Source organism: Pungitius pungitius, chromosome 17 (assembly GCF_949316345.1).
Source record: "Pungitius pungitius chromosome 17, fPunPun2.1, whole genome shotgun sequence".
NCBI lineage: Eukaryota > Metazoa > Chordata > Actinopteri > Perciformes > Gasterosteidae > Pungitius > Pungitius pungitius.
This window is the reverse complement of record NC_084916.1, coordinates 13845396-13851395: the sequence shown is the minus strand read 5'-3', so window position 1 is coordinate 13851395 and position 6000 is coordinate 13845396.

The following is a 6000-nucleotide window of genomic DNA, read 5'->3' as shown; positions in this document are numbered from 1 at the left end:
TTAGCATGCAATGTCAATGCAATATCTACTGATAATCTGACACAAACAATTTTTTGTGGAACATTGTGCGCGCGGATTATCGTTTTAATTCATCCGTTCCCATTAGTCTTCATTGGGGGGGGATCAGGGTAAGGGCAGAAGGTCACACGTGCACATCGACGACCGCGACGCGGATACCAAACCCAGTTAAGCGAAGAGTGGGGCGAAATGGTGAGGGAAGCGGAAAGTAAAACCACGAAGGCGATCGGTAAACGGAGGAATTAAAAAAAGGAGGTTGAGAGCTATAAGAAGAGCCGTTTTGTCGGAGAGCCACAGCAGCGGCGGCGGCGGAGAGACGGGGCAGAAAGAGGAGTCCTTTGGACAGATTGATGGCGATGAGGGAGAGCTTGAGATCCCTCCGATACTGATGAGCACTCGCTTCTGACTGTTAGCTCTGGAAAAGTGCACCCTGACATCAGGTGGCAATATTCAAAAACACACCGATGGCCTGTTTTAGACTCGCACGGACTAAAACCCCACATTTCAACGCTGCCTGCGAATTCAATTGTAGGTCCCGTGTTGTTTAGGAGCCAGTTTGCATTTGCTGGAAGGCAAAAAGATGAGAGAAGTGGGCGGAAAAACCATTTTATAATCACATGTATCATGAAAGTGTCCCTGGTCCCACATCAAATATGCTGTTAAACCCTCTGTAGCTTATCAGCACTGAATGAATGTTGATTTGCATGACAAGCTTCTAGAATGTCCTTCCCACATCATATCAAGCTATTTTTTTTTTGGTCCATGACGAATTGTCCCTCTTGTGAAATCGAGCACACGTGAAATTGTATAAAGTGGAACGAGAATGACATCTCACACAATTGGGTTTCTTTGTGTGACAATCAAGAAAACAGGAAAGTGCCCCATGAATACAAATTGTACCTTTTGTTCCAGCTTTTTTTTTTTCTCCACTTCTCTCAATGTAGAGAACAGTTTTTCCTTAACTTTTGATCAACGCCACATCTACCGTTCAGCCAGGGCCGGCCGGCCCTTCCTATAGGCGACCAAGGCGACCGCCTAGGGCGCCAAATTTGTGGGGGGGCGCCCTCTAGGTGTGCCCGTAAGCATACATCTTTGTCTCAACAACATTGATTAACAAAATATGATGAAATAAAACCATCATTAAATCAAATAAACATGGCGCCCCCGTCATATGTTGAAATTCAATCTTATATGTGTTTGGGGAGGGGCAGGGGGGCGATTCATGGAGGAGGAGTGGGCAAGTCCAGGCCATATGGTGCCAAGCCAAGTTCATATAGATATATCTTTATATATATATATATATATATATATATATATATATATATATATGTGTATAGTGTGTGTGAGTGAATTCTAAAATGACTTTAAACAGAAGGAACAACCAGCCTTCAAAAATCGGAGCATATATTGAAAATCTACTTTTGTCCATGATAAAAAGTATTTTCTTTTTACCTTGCACACTATGTTAAAATCGGATGTGAAATAACCAAAATACGTGTAAGTGTTTGAGTCAAAGTAAATTCAAGTTAATAAGTGAGAGAGAAAAAAGTTAAAACAAGTTAGCAATAACTTCCTAGGATCTGGGAGCATATAATAACATCCTGACACAAGTAGTGTTGGTTTCAATATTCTTATTTAACCTTTAAAAGGTTATGGTTCAGAGTGGGCCTAGGTCGTAGGTCGGGGGGGGGGGGGGGCTGCCTAGGGCAGCCAATGGGCTAGAGCCGGCCCTGCATGCAGCGCAGCAGGACGTTTAGATGTTACTTACCACAGGTCCTATGCTATTCAGGGTCCCCCGCACACCGGGGCCCTTTATGTGCAGGAAGCATCAACTCCGATGGAGGTGTTCCTGCAAAACGCTGTCGGCAACGAGGATCGCTGGCCCACAGACGGTTTCAATCAACCGCGCCGCACGAGAAGTAAAGGTATGGCAACTCTCTCCAACATGTCAGTGCGCGGGCCCTGGAGGTTGCGTGTTGTTGGGACGAGGCGGGGAGGAATAACAAAGGGATGAAAGGGTGGGAGATAAAGTAGATTGATGAAGCTGCAGAGGCGACGGGAAAGGGGGAAAACGGTCAGCGGTAACGCAAATGAAGACAAGTAAAGAATCGAGAGAGAGAGTTCACAGGTCCATTTGCTTGTGCCTGAGAGGACACAAAAGCCACGGCGGTTCGCTGTTTCTTATCGTGCGAGATCAGCCCGAGGGACGGGGGTGCGAGTCCTTCACGGTGGAGTCGGGGCGAAGGGAGGAGGAGGAGGAGGAGGAGGAGGAGGAGGAGGGGGAGATGACGGGAATGTTACAGCTGGTTTGTTTCATGGAAACCTGGGAAAAAAGAGAACCCAGATGAGATGAAGGGTTACGCTCACTGTTCTCACAATCAAACCTTAGATTCTTTCTGGTTACTGGTACTATTGTTACTTTTGTTATCATTGCACATCAGTAAGAGAAGCAGTTCGGTCTCGCCAGACTACCTTTCATCAGCGCGAGAACAGTCAGCATCAGATCATTCTGCCGGTTCCCGAAGCATCTGGTGTTACTCAGTAGCCTGAATGTGCTCCAGTGTGTGTGTGTGTTGTTCTGGGAATGATCTTAATTCTTTCTGCTCATAAAGTATTTGAATGCGTTCTACCGAGGGCTCGAAACGTCACACAGCGTCAGGCGTGGAGTTTGTGTTGGACCAGGTGCGCCCGTCACAATGTGAGGATCGGTGCTCAGGTTTTTTTTTATTGTTGTTGTTTCAAACTGTGCCCTATTTGTCAGAAGAGCTGTAAATCTTACCTTACAAAGTCACCATCCCCAATTCATAAATTACACGGAACTCACCAGAGGAGCTGCATGGAGTCCAGATGAGTAAATGAGAACCTTCTGTCCTCCCATTGGCCGCCTGCTCTGCACACATGTTCATTTGAACTTTTTCTTATTGGTTTCAGGTGACAAAAACAGAACCCGCTTTAAACTTCACAGTAAAAAAAAAAAAAAAAAGCTTACATTGTCAGTCGTGTTTTGAGCGTCTCAATGATTTTTTAATTTTTTTATCAATGATCCGCCCTTTAAGTCGTTAAATGCTCCCCTGTGTTCACCAGCCTTGGTGGTCGATGCTGGACTGGAAGTGTCCGTAATTGAGGTTGATGAGGGCAGTTGGACCGATGCAATGCCTTCAGATCGCGTTGAATCCAAACAATGAGGGCTGAAACGGGCCGAAATGCCTCACCCGGGCCGAGGGGAAAAGCCTCCGTGGGTTCATCACACGAAAATAATTCTTCACACTGCGCATGGTCACCTGACTCACAGTGGAAATGAAGCAGCATCAATCAAGCAGCATCGATGTTTGTCCGAAATATTACTTGTGCCGGGTGTTTATTCCCCTGACAACTGTTCAGCGTGTCCTCTAATTGACCTTCTGGCGTTCTGGCCAGTATCCGTCATACAGATTGCCGTTTCTGTTGCGTAGAGCTGGTACATTTGAGCGAGTACCATAACCGTCCCCGGCTCACTAGTTCTTCACAACGCAAATAAAAAAGGAGGGGAATGGATGATGCAATAAGAACAAGAACTTGTAAAAAAAAAAAAAAAAAAAGAATCATCTTTTATTCTTTGCTTCATTCAATCCGGAGCTGATGCCGGAACGTCACAGCAGGCGTTATTTTTAACGGCACGTCTCTTAAACAGCTCAAATGGACCGTTGTTAACAATCCATTTTGCGCATACCATCCAGATGTAATTTCCGATATGTCCTTTTGTGTTTTATAACTAATGCAGAAATTGAGTCCCGAGTTTATCATCTCTTTACCTGTTAAATTTTCTTCAAGGGACGTTATATGAGACGTCAATAAAGCACTGATCCAACATAGCTTAGTCTCACGTAGAAAACTGTATTTCTCATTTGCCCAGATCTACAGTTTTTTATTATATTTATGTTCTTCTTATTTCTCTTTTCATACTGTGCAAACATGCTTTTTTTTTTTATTACTCAAACTGACTAAAGTTTTTTTTATTTTTTTATTTTAAACCATTTATTGAAAACTGCTTTAAATGAGTTTTATGAGGGCGGTGAGAATGAATCAAAACCATTAACAATTAAATCAATTTCTATTTCTATTCTTTTTATCTGTTTTGTTTTGGTAGCTCATCATTTAAACAATGGCGCAAATTATAAAAATGAAGTTATTAGTGCAGCTTTACGGAGTAATAAAAAAATAAAAAGTCTGGCATTTAAATTTAGAGTTAAAAGCATTTCAAAATAAATTTAAAGCCAATTTATACATTTGAAGTAGTATTGGACAGCACTCCGTTGTGGATTTATTTAGATTTATTTTTTGCTTTCTATCAATGCACGAGCCTCGTTTCCACTTTGCAGTCAATGCACGTGCGTGGATTTTTCCACAGGCTGCATTTTTGACAGCTGAGCATTAACTAGAGCCACGTCCATGGTACGTTTTATAACGATGAATTTGTGGGAGTGGCTTTCATGGAGAACACGGAGGGACGGGCTGTGAGTGTTGCACACTTTTTTGCTATAATTAGCTGCTTTTCATTGGAAAACCTAAGGGTTGAAATACCATAGAAACATACGGAAATAGTGTTGAGAGCTAGAGACGATCAATAGCACCGTCATAATATGTATGTAAGATGTGTTACCTCTGCTTCAGAGACATCGTGAAATACAATGATATAAAAACGCCATTTTGAAATAATCTGCCTTTTTCCACCTTTGTTTGTTCGGAAACGCAATCACAATGTGATATTTGACGTTTGGCAATCTCACACTAAAAGCAACATACCTTCACACCAAAACAACTCCACAGGTAAATATATAGAAAAATGAATTCATCGCATCATGAGTGAATCATTCATTCATTTGAGCTTTCAAGCTGGCGTCTTTCAGAGGGTGAAGCCATTGAACAAAGAGGAACACACACACACACACACTCCCTTTAAAGGAACTTCCCTGTCAGCTCTGTGACTGACAAGGAAATCGCACCACAAAAATGGCTTCATCTGCTGAAAATTCTGCTGGAAAAAAAAAAAAACGTGTCAAAGAAGCTCCGCCCCCTCTCTCGGCCAAAGGGAACGATTTTGGCGTAACAACGACAAAACAACCCAACCCCCCCCCCCCCCCCCCCCCTCCTAATGAATGTGTTTCATACCAGACAGACCAATACGACCCTCTGTCTGCATATCATCAGTCTGTCAGCATGTACCTCTCCCCCCCCCCTCGGCTCTGACTGTAAACTATGCATTTTAAACGGAGGGCTTGACACCGTGCGGCCCACGGGGGGTGGGGGGTGGTGGGGGGGGGGGTCAGCCTTCAAAACCCTGCTGGACTGTTAATGGCCTCCTCTGTTATCACTTTGCCGCTACTCCTCACACCTGCACTCAAGAATAATATTTACCCGGCCTGTCATCGCCGTGTGTGTGCGTGTGTGTGTGTGCGTGTGTGTGTGTGTGTGTGTGTGTGTGTGTGTGTGTGTGTGTGTGTGTGTGTGTGTGTGTGTGTGTGTGTGTGTGTGTGTGTGTGTGTGTGTGTGTGTGTGTGTGTGTGTGTGTGTGTGTGTGTGTGTGTGTGTGTGTGTGCGTGCGTGCGTGCGCCTTCTTGTCCTCGCTTCAGACTTTACTGATGACTTCCATTCTCCTCTTCCCTCAGGTGTCTCATTAGAGGAGGAATGGACAGCCGGGTCTGTGTGAAACAGACCTTTCTCAGGGAGCGAAGAGGCGAATACCAGCACAGAACGCCCCGACCCCCCCCCCCCCGATCACTCATGATGTCTCAATTAGCGTCCGCTTAAATGCGTGAGCACGCACGCACGCGCGTCTTTCCGCTGTTGCTTTGCTCTGGCTTGTCTCCCATTGGTTGAATCTGGAAGGCCGGTTGCCTCGTGCGCCTCTCACTAAGCCGCGATGAGTATGCTATCAACACTCGTGGAACAAGATGCGATTGCTTTCATTTAGAAAAGTAACACTTAAGTCATTCCCCCCCCCCC